We start from the raw sequence: 17,048 nt of genomic DNA, 5'->3' as shown, positions 1-17,048 counted from the left end.
GCTGCATGTGATGCATTTGCCATCTTTTTCAAATCTAAACATAAGTGCAGCTATTACTTGACTCTTATGAATTCACCAATATCCAGAACAGAGTACAGATGCTTCAGTTCAATGAACACGGTAAAGCCCTCGTATGATATAACATAACTCACTACTCCTTATTGCCCGACAGTGCTGGTTGCCTCCCAGAAGAAACCACAGAGGTGGTTAGGTTTAGAAAGTAAACACTGCAAAGCACATGGAGTCTCTTGCATCACTGGAGGAACTCCCTGAAGACCTCATACAAATATTTATGACAGCCAATAAATACAGACCGACATGAGCGTGAGACAATAAGTAGCTCCTGAGCATCTGCTGAGGCAGGGCTCTGCTCGGAAGTACCATTTTATACTTGGGATTAGCCTGAACATACTTTAAACAAACAGATTCGCAGCTACCTGACTAGGCTAAAGACTGGGCAGCTGACTTAAATGCATCAGTATCTCAGTGTCACAGCCTGGGTTCTCCAGCAGTCAACTAATATGGCTTTGTCACTCATCACTTCACTGCCAGTCCTGCTGTGGTTCTTGCTGCTCCACTGAAGCTAGCTGAGTCACTGGAGGCTGAAACATCCACCCACAGTCCTCTAACATTTCCTTTTGCCTCTGGTGGTCCCTCTCATGCCTGCTGGGACAACAAGCATTGCAGCTCAGCATCTCTCGTGCACCTCAGGTCTCTACGCTCCCAGGGCACATCCTTATGTAACTGCAGAAGTCTTAAATTTTAATGAAAAGAGTGGCGTGTTTTTAGAAGTGTTTCCTGCCACTCTGGTGAATTAGGAAGCTTTTTGGCAAAGTCTTTAGGGCAGCAATGCATAAAGAAATATCTCAACACACTCACACTGACCTCTTAGCACCCAAAAAAAGTAGTTAGCCCCCACCAAAAATTACACTGTGACCACTACAATCATCAAATAACAGGTCAGAAGTGACATGTTTGGTCCAAAACATAATTTATACAATCATGAACAACATAACTCTAATATAATCAAGAGCCAGCAACATATATATAAAGCAAATCAAGCCTACACATTTTAGGCTTTTATTCATTTATTTAAATTGAATTGTGACTTCTACCAAAGAATTATGCAAAAAATAAATAAATAAATAAATAAAATAAAATTTGTCACACATATACTTGTCAGTTTTCTCAGCTGCCTCCTCACAGAAACACAGGCCTAAAAAAAACAAAAAATAAAACACAATGTCAACAGGAAGAGGTCCAGTCAGCCAACTGGGAAACAAGGTATCTAGGGAATCCAAAATGCACAATGACTCATAAATGTTCATATAACTGGGCCCAGTGCCTGAGGAGCACTGGATGGGCTCTTTGCATGCCTCAGGCAGATCTGTTGTGGCTTAACAAGGGTATGAAGGGCATGTAAACTGATGTAATACTGCATTTGTCCAATTTTATTTTACATTTTAAATACCATCTCACATGTACATGTCAAATTAATCGTGCAGTGTCCTAATCCAATCTGAAGAGCAATGAAACAAGGGTCTGAAGAAAAGACGTACTAAATATTAATAAGCATTAAATCATATTTGACAGCAAATACTTGAGCAAAGAAAGTGATCTTATTAGAGGCAACAATTATAGGATTTATAGGATTAGAGCTCTATTCAACCAGAGCTGTTACAGTAAAAGTGACCAACTACACTCAATGCCACAGGACCCATCTGCTCATCTAGGCGAGGGTCTGCTGTTCCTTGTATCTGTGAAGGGTGAATCTGGTGCCATATTGCTTAAAGCTACAGATTCATTAACCTTCTGAACCTCCCTCGAGGCTCCCTATTAATACCTGCATCTGTTCATAGGGGGGAAAGGATGTGACAGACACATTGGACGATACACTCGGCCAGGTCATGTCGAGTTCACTGGAAAGGTAACAGCACGAATGCTAACAATTTGGCTCTCTTTTGATTAAAAGACTGGACTTTGTGCTGGACTGCGAATTCTCAATAACTCTTCTCTGCAAAGTGACTCATCTCACATTTGGTCTTTGGCACAAAGCGAGGCACTTACGGAGATAATCAGCAGCCAGGCAGGACCTTGTGATGAGATCAGTATGACTGAGTTTGACATGGGGCTAGATTAGGCTGCGGTCCAATCCATTAACAGTATCATGAGCACATCTAAGTGAAAGGGAACTATAAAAGCATTTTTAATTGCACAGTTGCCATCAAATCTCATCTGTGTTTGTCTGGCCAGATTTAGGGGTGACTTTGGGAAACTGTATCCAAAACCCTGTAATGACTGCTTCCAATAATAATTAAAAAAAAATAAAATAAGAGAGACAAATTTTGGATCAAATAACGTACTTGTCTTGCAATGATGTAAATGTTAATGTTTAATGTAGCCTCTTGGGTTTAGATCACTATTCACAAAAGATTAATGGAGCCATTATGCTGGGCAGAGAAGACCTTAGTAGGCAACTGACAAGCCAGAGACTCCTTACTGTGTCTGTCATTATAACTCAGACTTATAGCAGCCTGCTCTGCTGGGTGGGCAGTGCATGATTGGTGCAAAAATTAAGCAGGTGGATTGTAGAGGAAGGTACATTCTACCCCCCAAAATCAATGGCTGACTATGAGACATTTGTATAATTACCTTTGGTCAAAAGTTTGATTTCAATAACACTAATTTAGTTCCTGTTGATTTACAGAATTCATTACAAGTCAGTAGCTTATAAACTAAAAGCAGTGTTGATTACATCATATAAAAACTGAAAGCAACTGTTCACTGTATCCTCAAAATATTACATTACCCAGTCATCTTTAGTACATAAGGAAGTTGTTTCATTACTTTAAATGCATTTTGGCTGAGTTACTAAACAGTTCTCAAGCCTCTGCAACTCTCCACGTCATTATTTCACATAAGCAGAAACTGGCAGCCACCTGGTGTTATACTTTAGAAGAGGCCAAGTTTGGTTGAATGCAATAAAGCAGTGATTTCCAAAGATGGTCTACCAGAAGTCAACAATAAATAAAAACAACATTTTTAAGCAAACCTCTGTGAAACAAAAGACTCCCTTTAAAATTTTTAGCTCAGAAGGAAAAGAGTAGAGAAAAAAAAATATATAACATTCATTACTGTTTAAGCTGTAGCTTCTGCTAAGTGTACTTTATTCTTAAATAACATAGTTCATCAGATAAATTGTTAATAAATGAGACATAAAGGGGAAAAATAGCAGGCAGTCAAAGGTCAAACTAACTTTAACCATTCTGAATCTTAAGTGGATTCAGTCAAAGGTAAAAGGTTAACTACTTTGGCTTTACCTTTTGTGAGGTAAAGCGTTACGCACTGTACTATTAACTCTTACTCAGTCCACCTGGGAACGGGACTGGGGGTAGTAAAAAGAAAACTTTCTGGTGAGCAGACTGCTCCCGCACAGAGAGCGAAGAGTGCTAAATAAATCACGACTGGGTTAAAAATAACCCGTAAGCACCCCGTGCAGCAGTTGAGACAGCACCAATTGTTTCCTAAGCTGGCAGAGCTCATAGTGAATTCATCATCACAGTGACTCGGTGAGTTTACACGACGTCGAAGCATGAGTCAGCAAGTCTGGATGAGGGAGCTCAGGGATAAATGTGTTAGACAACAGTGAGGCACAGATAACTGTGGTGATGTCACCAACTGCAAACTAGTGTAGCCTGCAAACTCACATGTAGATATTACTCTGGAGCTACAATTCATCAGAGAGAGAGGGGAAAAAAAAAAAAAATGTTTGAGTGATAAAACACTCAAACATGTTGCTAATAGGTCTGTGGAATTTTAAAAACAGGAAGTCCACACTAAAATATGGCTGAAATCTTTAGTGCCTCTACAGTGGCGCTAAATTGGCTTCTTTCTTTCTCAGCTACTTCTATCACAGAAATCTTCAGGATATCCTCTCAGAAGCCTTTGAGTGGTTTTTATATGGACAGCCTCCTCAATAACGCAACAATGCAAGCCCTGGAAAAACATTTTTCCATCAAGATATTTTGTCTTTGCTTCTTGAAAGGAAATGCCTATAGAGCAGGAAATTGCAACACAGAATGAACATAAAAAGTCTCAAAAGCATAAAGTATAAAATATAAATACAAAAGTGCAACAATGAATAGGCCATCATCAAGGAGGCTTGCTCTCTGCTTTCACTTTACATAAAATGTTCTATTGTCTCTCCAATAATCATTTCTACCCTGCAGGTAACATGATTTTTTTCTTGGCTCTGAAACAATTCGAGACCTCTGTGTCAGTACACAGCAGAACAGATTTGAACCTGGAATGAAATAAAAACCTTTATGCACGCTCCAACTTTGTGGTCTTTAATATGGAGCAGCTGCAAACTGGGAATCCTGATGCCTAAAGGCAAACTTCCTCTAAAAAAGGAGACAAATTTGTACAAACGGCTGAAAAGAAAAAAAAAAAAAAAAAAAAAAAAAAAAAAAAAAAAAAAAGCAGATATGACTGCTTATCAGGAGCCGTTCATTTACTATAACTTTTTCCATTTCCTTTATGCAAATATCCACGAATGGTCAACACCCATGCTTTTGTTTTGCTTTATATCTCAAAAATGGCATCACAGGTTTCAGACTAAGCAGTTTGATTCAAAATATATAAATAAAGTAAATGTCTAAAAAGTTTTTTGTTTAAATAAATAATTTAAAAAACAGCACTTTCTTACTAATTGTAATCCAGTGCCTTTTCCTTTTACTGTACTGGGAATTACAGAGACATGTCATCAGACAGTAATGTGTAACTCTGAGAACTGAAACTCAATTAAGCGCTCAATTACTTATTCATGTGTGTGATCCTAGATTGATACGAGGAAGATGACTTTTCCTCCACATGTGACATTAATTATTCACAAAATCATCTTTGTATTGATGACTGGCTGTAATGCATCCTGCAGTGGTATGTCCCTGTTGGATTCTGATACAAAAGGATTTTTTTATGACTTTCAAGTGATAAAATTACTGGAAAATGTAAGCAGATTAGGCTTTTGCTGTGAAGAAAATTTGCCTAAAACATAGCAGACAAAGTGGACTTGCTAAGCCTTAAGACACAATATACTGCTTCTCCAGTAAAATTAAATGTCCACAGTTTGTTAATCTACTTTGACAATTAAACACACAGAGGCAAGGAGGTCAGCAAAATCCTAACCATATCACTTTACAAGTGCACACAAACAGCAATGGTGGTATTAGTAAATATTTGACAGACATCTCACGTCCCCAGTAATGAGCAGTAACACTGTATTTGACAGTTTATGACCAGTAAGGTATGTGAAGCCTGCAGGTTAGTTGTAAATCTGTAATAAGCCACAACATTAAAAAACACTGACAGGTAAAGTGAATAACATTGATCATTTTGTCACAATGCAACACTTTGCTCGGGTCCTGATATTCATGTGGATGTTTGATTCTTTGACACAAACCACCCATTGAAACATTGTTGCAACACTTTGATGGCAGCGGCCTCCCCCTCTGTGCTCCACCCAACATATTCAGGAAATGCTTGGAGGCATTTACCTAGCTTCCCAACTTGCCAGATACCAATCTGATCTAGTATCAGTAGGATGACTTAGGAAGTAGGAAAAAGCCTTGTCCATGGAGGCCTCACCCCCACTGCCACTGTCCGGGCACGAGACACCACAGGAAACCTGGAAGAGTTTCCAGACAAATGCCCAGAGACTTAAAGCTGTTTTGGTGGGCTATTCGTCTGTGGTTTTGTTCCACCCTCTGCACAGCTTCATCCCACCTGGGAGCATTAAAGATGTGAAGCTCTCTTTCATTTAAAAACAAACAAAAAAAACCCTAGACCCAAGTCTACTTTTTAGCAATGTGGAGCAGAGAACTACTTTCTGGACTGGGATACATCTGGTAAATTTGCAAACAATGTCTTCAAGTGTGTGTGTGTGTGTGTGTGTGTGTGTATATACAGCTCAGCAGTCAAGCTGTGCCTTATGTATTCCCACAGTAAATTGTCCCTAAACAGGTTTTTTTTTTTTAAGCTACCAGAGGACTAAAACAAAGTCTTGACATCCATGTTGGTGTTCATTAGAGTTACATGCACTCAGTGGTTCATCCAGCTCTTCTTTCTGCACCAAATCTCCTTCTCTTATGTTAATCAGGTACCAGGCTAAGCACTGAATATGCCCTAATTGGCTTTGCATGACCTTAAGCTACCAGGGAGATGTGTGTTAATTGTTTGACTACAGTACGTGCTCAGTTTCCATGATCCCATCACGTCTGTGTGTCAGAGTCAAAAGGCATTCATTGAAATGCAGTAAGGAACTGAATGATTTTACGTCCCTCTGTGCTATCTATAAGTCTACTTATGGGAACTGTCTTTCTGTGACATTTATTCCAACATGCTATATCCACAGTGTGCTGAAATTAAAGCCTGATGTGACACCACTTTCAGTCTGATCCAAAGCTCGAATTGGCTCTGAGGAATATTCAAACTCCCTTTTTACATTAGTGTACATACTGCTCAGCTTTGCCATGCAGGAAGTAGCAATTATCATTTCAAACGAGTGAGTGAAGCAGAACTGGCAGAGGAGAGAAGTGCTTAAAGGAGAGTAAGGGTCACCTTATTCCCTCTGATACAGTCTTGCCCTTGCCTGAAATTATTCAAGCCTGACGGGGAACGGTGGGAGATCAGTTCTTGAAAAACTTGCAAAGCGTCAATAATGAGCTGTGCGTCAGTCAGAGCACAGTGTGATAGGAGGCATAATTTGTCTCTCGACATAGCCCCGTTACAGAAACTACAGGGAAATTTTGAGATGTGAAAGCCCCTTATGATGAAACAACTTAACTGGACTGAAAAGTAATTGTTATTAGACTACAAACTGTTTATTATGTGCTTCTGTTTTGAAAAGCTCTCCACACTTTACCCTGATGTCCCATTTAGACTAATACACTGCGCTGATTAATCAGGAAATCCTCATGATTAAAGCCCAACATTGTGGCCTGGAAGCCAGCATTTGCTTGGGGCTCAACATCTTGACAGAACTAAGTTTAATGATTGTCCGAAGACATCAGCAGCGAGGGAAAAATCCTTTCAATTGTTTTCCTGTCCCTCTGACTCTATAGCCCAGATGTGTGAGGCACACTGGTGCTGTGAAAGCTGCCCATGGCCACAACACACAACAACTTTTTCATCTGCTGGGTTGATGATGATGATGATGATGATGTCAGTCAAGACTGTACAAACTTGGCATGACAAAGGAGAGATGAAAGTTTAGAGTCATGCAATCACACAATAGAAGCCTTTGTGAGGTCTCAACCATGCTGTATTAGCATCACAGTTCATCTACTAATTACACCATCAAATCCAGAGGATTGGCTATCTATACTGGGCTATTCATCTCATGACTTGCACGTCAAAGTGAGGGGAGTGAGGGGCACGATTAATCCCCGTAGTTAAACCCATGTGAGGACTCATTTCTCTACATGATTTGACAAGCAGGGCAATAGGATTTAAAAGCATATCAGATGACTATATTGTGTTTCAGGCCCCGCTTCACCTCGTCAGACCCACACTCACTTCAGCATGCTCAGGTAAGAACTCTGATGGCCGTAACCAAAAGCCTTGACCACAAAACGGTTCACATTACTCATCCCAAGTGGAAACATGACACAGTTTGAGTCATTTGTCAAGTTTGCCGCTTCAAGGTAGTTGGCTGTTGACTCTCAGCAAACATCTGGACTTCAAAAAGAACAACTGAAGCGCTTCTGCTTTGTTTACTCCGTCTGTCTCTGCCAGCGGTCGCAGCCAATAAAGGAAGTAACAGGTCAACAGCGCTGTCCCTCTGGGCAACGGTCCTGCTGATAATAGTGGAGACTTGGAACAAATAAGGAATGACGATATAATGAATTTGGAATTCAATAACCATTTGTAGGGAAATAATTGGAAATGATTAGATAGACTGTTAACATAATGGTGAAACTGATTCCTAATTATGAGAGTGTACAAAAATTACTTGGCTGAGGAGTGCAGGCCTAGAAAAAAAAAAAAAAAAAAAAAAAAAAAAATTCATCTTATTCATTGGACTTGTATATTGGAACAACCTCCCTCTGCCCTGTCACAATAGTAAAATTAGTAAATAAATAATTTAGTACATAAATCATAAATGTCTTGAGTCACTTGGACACTTTACCTCCTCTGCCATCACTTTATCCTTACAGTCCAGATACATTTTATTTATTACACTCACCCATATAATGCATACCATGTATGCTGTGTACCTTACCGGCTACAAATGTATATAATATTTTGATATCTGTATATAATGTTTTGATGTGTGTGTATGTGTGTGTATATGTACATGTGTGTATTGACTATATATTTTCTGTATATAGTGCTTATGTATATGTGTATAGTGTTTTTCTATTTTATTTTATTCTATTCTATTTTTAGTTTTCTGTACTGAGCTGCTGTAATGCGCAAATTTCCCCGTCGTGGGATCATTAAAGTTTTATCTTATCTTATCTTAATCAAACACAATTTAAACCTCCTAAATATCTTAATAGCAAAGCCCCATATCCCATATTAAAACATCCCACATTATTGGAAATGTTAAAATGTATTAACTAGTGCATATTCCATACTCTCACACGTACTCGTTCTTTTAACTACTGATTTAATGTTAATGAGTTACTTGCCACAATTGCACCCATTATGGTAGAAAAAGTATGTCAAATTTTCTTTCCGTCCTCAAACGTTTACAAAGGTTGATATTAAAAATATTTCACATATTTCAAATCCAGCACTGTTTGCATTCGGTTTTGCTAGTTTGTGCTCCTCCATGTTTACTGCCCTTGCTGCATTGCTGTATGTGTTTGTGTGTAACCACCACCTGTTGATCAGTGAAACAAAAGGCCTGTATCATGAAGGAGGAATCTTCTTTTATCCAGGTTGAGCGTGAACCACAAAAGTGGTTCAGTTCTTACTGGGGGTATATTGCTATGATAACTTACGCTGAGAACATAATCTGCTCTGGAGCAGGTCTTAGTCTGCATTTGAATTCTGTATTTATATTTATTCTTTACTCACTCTGAGACCATTACATACCACAGGGGTTGCTGCTGAAAAGAATAAAAACTAAAACTGCCTCATGCACGTCTAAATATTAACTGAATGGAAAAACATTAAAAACCATCAGATCATCCCATGACTTAAGGATATAGTTGCAATACTGATAAGTCTGTTAACCTATAGTTTGCAATTTTGCATTTTTTTGTCTTCAAACTGGCTAGCATGCACGCATTTCATACAGTACTACACTACTGTACAGTGCGCCCCCCCCCCCCCCCCCCCCCCCACACACACACCTGATTTGTGTTGCTTTCAGTCTGAATTATGTGTTTAACCTCTTTATATTTTTCTAATATTATAATTTTATTGTTCTTTGTAAAGTCACCCTGTTGCCAGTACACCCATCTACGTTTCTGACTGGTCATATTGCCAACATGGCATTCGTGTGACCACATTTATACCTAGATTGAGCTGCCAATCAACTTTGTGTATCCCCTTAGACTGATTGCCAAATGTTAGGAAAACTGAAGCCAGATAGTGGAAAGGTACGCTGGGTATGCTGAACTTGCTTTGTAGTACAGGCCCCAGTGGTAGAATTTGTCTGTATGTGTGACTAAATGATAAATAAGAACCCACAAACAGGAAGGAAAAGAAATAACAAAAAACAAATAAACAGCTACTACATGACACATTTTAAGAGAAGGCTGACATAAATACAGACCCAGGCATGAGGAGTTAGGCTACATCTTTTTGTCCAGCAGAAGAACAAGAAATAGAAAAGGCAGTACAACACCCCTCCTCCTATTGTGCTGCTTCACTCCTATCAATAAATTTCATATATCTCATAAAGGAGTTTTCTTCCTTATTGAGTGCAGCACACTTTTTCTTTAATAACTTATCCTTGCCTACTTCGTAGGAATACAGAACAAGACATTTTAATAACCAAATAATATGGGTCTGATAATTTACCATGTAAATAAATACTGGATCTCAACATTCCAGGCACATTGTGAGTCTGTTTTTCATTACTAAGTCACTGTTTATATTTTTCTCCACATTTCTTTCAAAATATGAGAAGAAAAATGCAGAAGACATTCATTTGTCTCTGGAGGAGAAGAACCCGTTACATAACGTGTTTCCATTCAAAGACAGCCACCTTAGTTAAACCCTCATGGAAGTCAAAGAGCACTTCTGATGAACGTGTCAGACAGATGCAGCCAAGTGGTATAAACTCTCCTTCAAAATAAACCTGAGTAGCTCCACATGTATTATCCAACATAGTTTTGCAACTCTGCCCACAACCAGAGTTCAACACAGGCCTTACATGGCTCAGTTTTATTATGGAAGCATGAACACAAACTTATTTTCAAAAAAAAAAAAAAAAAAAAAAAAAAAAAAAAGGGACAATGCACCAGCCCTTAAACTCATCATGTAAATATGCCTGATTGAGCCACACAGGCTAATAGGACTGTCAAAGATTTACTATGGAAATGATACAGGACTATAATGACCTCAGGAGGCTCCAACGTTACACTGCTTCATTCACACTGTCTGCCATGTTGGATCCTCAGGAAAAACAGTAAAAAAATTTTTTTTAATAAATTTAATGACCTAGAACATTTATTAGGAGTGGTATAAATCTGTTAAAAACTAAGGCCCTGCATGATAGATGACCAGGCATGACATCAGTCTGACTTGAATTAGTGAAATGCAGATAGAGCACATGTTTTATCATCAAAACCAGATTTGTTTATGAAAGCAATGCCAGAGTGTAAAGCAGCACTAAATGTAGAAAATCAAATTTGCAGAAGAATTTCAGGCTCAATAGAAAAAGACTCAGAGATGTCACCTGCATTCAGAGTCCTCTTTTGACCCGACATCAAAAACCCCTGCAGGGCCCGGCCAGCCTTTCTACATGACCTGCAGGTCATACTGAATATGAATGGCCTTGCAAAAGGCAGACAAAGCTATGCAAGGACACAGTAGATACAGTCAGCAAACAGATCCAGAGCCAAGTTTTAGTGAATGCAAATGTGAACCGTTAAAGGAAAAAAAAAAAAGAAAAGAAAAAGAACTTACCAATGTGTAAAAGCAAAGTGTGACTTTTCACAGTTTGGGTAGCATTAACACTAAAAGAATTCTCACAAATTCCTCAAAGGGAGGTGCCGTCACTGCCAAATGTTTCTGTAGCAAAACATCAGAGAAAACCAACCCTACATTTTACAGACTTTTCTTTATGCTTGGGACAGGCAAACTCTTTTCTGTCTTCTGCACAAACTTAATTCAGCTGATGAAAAGGCAGCACGGCTGGCTTAATGTCTGACCCGTCCCTGGGTGCGATCTGGCTTCAGCCCAGCAAAATGACTGTGTTCCCACATCTAGGGCCTCTCAACATGCAAGTTCCCATCAGCTTGCGCTGAACAAATCTAATCCCTCTGGATATGGAACATCACTAACCTTCTGGGGGTTAAAAGCAGCAGAATGTCTCCTCTCCTGGGTCTCCACTTGCCCTCCCACTTTTTACCACAACCTCTCCACATGCTGACCATTCCTCTGAAGTTGTTACAGTGGGTGGAGTGTTGGGTGGAGACTGTGTGTTTTGAGTGTTTGAATGTGTGGGTGGGGGTCTGCTTCTGCAGGATTGTGTATGTTTCAGAGCAAGACAGGGAGGATAAGATGGGAAGCACACATTATGATGCTGTTGCATGTGCTTCAAGAGAAAAGGTTTCTTCGGTTTGTTTACAGTATAAACGCCAGAGCCTATCAGTGTTAGTTACTGATACAATATCACACAGAGACGAAGAACAGCAGAGGCCTGAAGGGAAAACTGCTCCACCGGTCATTTACAGTCTGATTCCAGCAAAGCAAATCAGCACAACCTAAACCCTGAAAGCCTTCTGCTCACACATGCATCACAACCACCAGATCGGATCCAGCAGTTCAGGATAAAACAAACATTTTCTAAGAAATCCCCACTAAAGACAGAGGAAATAGGATGCTTTATCTGAGGTCAAACTGCGTTTGGTTCATAGCAATGCAAAGTGATACAGGGGGTATGTCAATCCATTTCCCGACATGCCAGAAAAGATAAGCGGAGGCGGCTGTTTGGAAGAGAATTACAGGAAAGGTGTCATTAAGCAAGTGTAAAGCTGGACAGAATCAACTCCAAAAAGGCTTCAGCCTTGTATTTACAGAAATGCGCGATTAATCAGGACTCAGCAGCAGCAAATTTTCCAGTGTTTGGTAAAAACAAAGCAGAGCCAGGTCATCATTGCCGTTTCTGGTTTGTTGTTTCTTTGGGCTAGATGGAAATAGCAGCTGTTTACCCACATGGGCGACAGAAAACACAAGCGGCAAGCCCATCCTGCTGCCTCCACACCTACATACAACATATTGCCTGTACCGTAATCCCGAAAACCACTTCTAAAAGCTGCAATGCAAAGAGTTTTCATTCTTAACTATAAATTTAAAATTCGGGGCATTTGTATTAGAAATGTGAGTAATATATGTAAATGTAGGTAATGTGTGCATAAAAGCACAGCAGAAAGGAAAATGATATGAATCAGGACCGTGGTGAGCAACAACAAACTAACAGTTGCGCTTTAATGACTCAATCTTAGAATAAACTACCTCAGCCGAACACTTAAAATGTATTTATATGCCGGAATAAAAATCTCCACAAAGTATTTTTCCTCTAATAATTTAAAAACCGTTCCCCCGCGTCTCATCTCTTTACATCATAAAAGGTGTTTAACGTTGATACAGAAGAAGCCAGAGCCAGACAAAAAAAAAAAAAGACCTTACCATCCACAAGCTGCAGCGCAAAGAACTCGGTCACAGCTGAAAGCTTCAGTCGCTGGCACAACTGTAGAAAAAAATGACCGAAGTATCACTTAAATCCTCAGTAAAGTGCCCTTTAACGTGTAAATTACTGAGTCCATTAAAGCGTCCGTGAAGCGAAGTCCATCCTCCGTGCGCACGAAGACGAGCCTCCTCCACTACAAACTAAAGGGCTGGTTGCTTTCAAGCGTCCAAACTTTAGCTCCTCCCACAATACGCGCACCCTGCCTGCAACCATTGGGTGCTCAGATGGAGCCTGCAGCACACGTGCATTCACCTCCGGTAAAACAAAGCGAGAAAGCTCCCTTCGATCATGTAGCTAACAATTTCAAGGGGGGGGCACTAATATGCATACATATAACTCACGTGTAATGCAACAATATATTACTCTAAACAGCTGTATTATTTGTTGCCAAAGGCTGAAAATCCAGCAATTGTTTAATTGAGAATTTTTGGAGTGAGCTATATGAACTAAAGGGAAAGTCCAAACCCTCAAAACATCCACGGAGTTAAGAGGAATAAATGCACACTTCCCCTTATCTGTCCAGATTGTGAAGAGAGAAAAAGAACAAGGTACAGTGGTATATAAAGTGAATGCAAGATGGATCAGTTCATTATCACTTTAGAGGAATTGTAAATTACGCTTTCTTCTAAATAAAAGTATATCAAATGTATTTTCTATTATAAGGCTTAAGAGAAGCCCAAGAGAGGAGACACACAGATTTCTTTGTAGTAAGAAAGTTTTCCTGCTCTGCTGTCTTGGGTATCAGTGTTTCTCTTCTCAGGGCTACCCTGCAGCCATCAAACAATGAGTGACAACTGAGAGGGTCCACCACAAAGAGAATTACAGGGGATTATGTACAAAGGCAAAGACCTGAGCACAACAAGACTCAGCCATTCATGTAATCTCTTTTTGCTGCGAGAAAAGTGTAAAAAGAATGATGGACTCCACTCATCAAGTTTTCCTTTAAGGCATCTGAACAACAGACAGCATGTTTGTCCCTTCTGCTGCACTCAGGACATCCAATCAAAATTATCACTAAGGGGTGGGGACACAAATTAAACTCATGCACAGCACACAACCACCATTCACGCCCGCAGGGGAGAAGATAACATTAATAATTAGTCTCCAGCGCCTTGCTTCCAGTGACATGTGGCTATGTGAGAATTTGTCAGATTTCTTGAGTGTTAACACAAAGAAATGTGATGGCAGTAACCAAGCTGGGCACAGAGTGCTTCAGGCTGCATCTGATAGCTCAGCGTGACAGAGTCCTGACACTTTATCCTCAAAATGTTGTCACACTCTGACTGGTTTTGCGTGACTGTGCCACAGATAAAGCAAAGGCCAGTGCGCCCTCCCCAACTTAAACAAAGACACACACTTACAGACACGCACTCACACACACACACACACACACACACACACACACACACACACACACACACACACACACACACACACACACACACACACAAAGAAATAATGGCGAGTGAGGGTTAAACCACTGCTATAGGCCCATTTTCTCTTTGGCTTTCTGTCCTTCTCTCTTTTTGCGTTTTGACTGTATGGATGTCTCTTTCTATCGTATACTTTCTGATCCAACAAATCAAAGTTGTTCTTCTTCATCTGCTGAGACCTTAGTAATCCCACACATTCAAGCAAGGATTACTTGTGAGAAGATTAACATCCTTCAACTCGTGCAAAAGTCAGCCCCAAAACAACAGGGGGTGGATATACCACTCAGCAGAAGAAATTTCTCTAAAACAGAATTTACTTTTCTCGTTTCACTCTTAAATCATCTGTGACTGATGTCTCCAAAAACAAATATCTAACAATCAGGAGTAAAAATTAGTCTACCTTTGACTAACAAAAAGAGAAAATTTTAAAGTGTCAAGGAGTCCTCAGACATTGGTACTACACAAACAGAAAATGCAGTAACAAGATGCTGATGCTGAGTAGCTCTGCTGCTTTAAGAAAAGCACTTTGATGTGATTATAGCCTTTTGGTAATGACCAAACTGGAGTCTGTTTGAAGCATTTTACACTTTGCACAAATTACTTCTGACTTTGACAAAAGCTCAGTTGTTGATCACATCACCCTTAATCTGCTGCTGCACTCAAATAATATCTCCTTGTGGTGGCACGCAAACTTGAACACAGGGAGCATACGGCTGCTATTCATATTAAGGTCATGGCCACCCGTGGAGCTTTTATTGGGGTTAAGAATATGACAGACAGTCAGATTTGGATATTTGCCCAATGTTTTGTGGATTTACCCACCAAACAAATGCTCTACGTAGCAGCAGCTCACATTACAACCAGGCTTATGTCAATGTGTTTAATAGTTATTTTCTTTGATAAGCATTTCTGCATCATATTTAGTACTTCTCTGTAGGCAATGAAAAGAAACTGTTTTGATTTTAAAAATAACCACAAGAACAAGTAGCATACTGGATTTTGTCCCATTTGTACAAAAATTCATGGTATCTAGAGGATAAATGGCAATGACTTTGTTGATCCTCTGACTTTTAATGTAACACAACTATCAAGTCAAAATTGTAGCATGCTACACACGCCAACCGAGTTAACACTGTAAACTTGCAACCATCAGCCAAACTGGGACTGTCTGATGACTTAGCATTTGTGAATAACAGCCAGTGTTTCAATGCTTCAGGCGTAGCCAGAGACTGTATAATAGATGAAAAGTCTGAAAAGTAAAGCCAAGCAGAAGTGACTGAAGCCTGGGTTCTTTCTAATGGTCAGCAGGGGGCGACTCCTCTGGTTGCGAATAATCTGGTTGGATGAAATCTAAGTACGTGACCCCAGTTAACCATTCCTAATGAGTTTATGGTCTCACTTGCTAACTTCAAGTGTTCTTCAATGGAGAATGAGGTTTATTTTGTAAATTATGTTCCAGTTTAAAACATCATAGACAATAAAGCATTGTATGTTTTAGAACTTGGCTACTCCAGAACAGACAAATCACTACAGTATTGGCATAACGTGTCCTCCATTTCTTAGTTAGTTCCAACCCCAGCTTGATCACAGTGTACTAAAAGACACCCAGGAGTTGCCTGTTCAGTTTTTCCAGTTAGTATTTTGACATGGTTAAATCGGGTTTCATCAAGCTGGTGAAATTCAAATGACCAACCCAGGTAGATGCATTTATCTTTTGTATGCATGGGCAAAACCAGTGAAGCTCATTGTTTTCAAATAGAGGCATTTAAAAAACCAAACAAAAGCTTAATCTTTGTCAGATAATAGCTGACGGTTTTGAGATAGCATTTCACCAAATCTCCCCAGCTTTGCTCTCCACACAGACAGTTTACCTGCACGCAACCAAAGGTATGATTTTCTGCTGTGCCTACGTACACTCTCACAGCAGTAGTAGTTGCTAGCATGGTTGTAAATGTGGAGTAGTTTTGATAAACTGAATGGTGAAAGGTTTTGTGACAGAGGCCATAAGGTATATGCACAATGGTGAGAGTAGGAAACAAATGGAATAGAGCCTAGAGAGGTTGAGGTATGCTCTGGAGAGAAGAGGAATCAAAGTCAGTAGATGCAAGATGTGTGGGAATGAGAGGGTGGTAAATAGAAATGTGAAGCTGTAAGGAGCAGAGGTAGTGCAGGTGGATGAGTATAGTATAGATTAGAAATTAGCAGAGGGCTAGCCTAGGTTGAACAGTTTAGAGAAAAAGTAAGACAGGAAAGGTTAAGATGGTTCAGACATGTGTAGAGGAGAGATAGTGAATATACTGGACAAAGCAGGTTGAAGATGGAGCTATCAGCTAAGAGAAAAAGATGAAGACCTTAGAGGAGGTACATGGATGTAATAAACGACATGTAGACTGTTGGTGTTACAGAAGACAATGCAAGGGCCAGAGTTACAGGCAGATGATATGCTGTGATGACCTATAAAGGGAATATATATATATATATATATATATATATATATATATATATATATATATATATATATATATATATATATATATATATATATATAATAAAAGACACACACACACACACACACACACACACACACACACACACACACACACACACACACACACACACACACACACACACACACACACACACACACACACACACACAGAAATGCTCCGGCAAGGGGGAACCAG

General features: G+C 39.6%; 1 protein-coding gene across 1 annotated transcript in view; it reads right to left on the bottom strand.

The window, feature by feature from the left end:
* The window catches only part of sema4bb (sema domain, immunoglobulin domain (Ig), transmembrane domain (TM) and short cytoplasmic domain, (semaphorin) 4Bb), a 54,662-nt gene extending 41,613 nt beyond the window's left edge, over positions 1-13,049 (bottom strand). Inside the window, exon 1 of the mRNA XM_030725938.1 lies at positions 12,871-13,049. The gene's annotated coding sequence lies outside the window, so the exon portion shown is untranslated. The remainder of the gene's footprint in view (positions 1-12,870) is intronic.
* Between the last annotated feature and the right edge of the window lie 3,999 nt (positions 13,050-17,048).

Source organism: Archocentrus centrarchus, chromosome 3 (assembly GCF_007364275.1).
Source record: "Archocentrus centrarchus isolate MPI-CPG fArcCen1 chromosome 3, fArcCen1, whole genome shotgun sequence".
Taxonomy (NCBI): domain Eukaryota; kingdom Metazoa; phylum Chordata; class Actinopteri; order Cichliformes; family Cichlidae; genus Archocentrus; species Archocentrus centrarchus.
The sequence above is the reverse complement of the archived record's forward strand: the minus strand, read 5'-3'. Positions and strand labels throughout refer to the sequence as shown.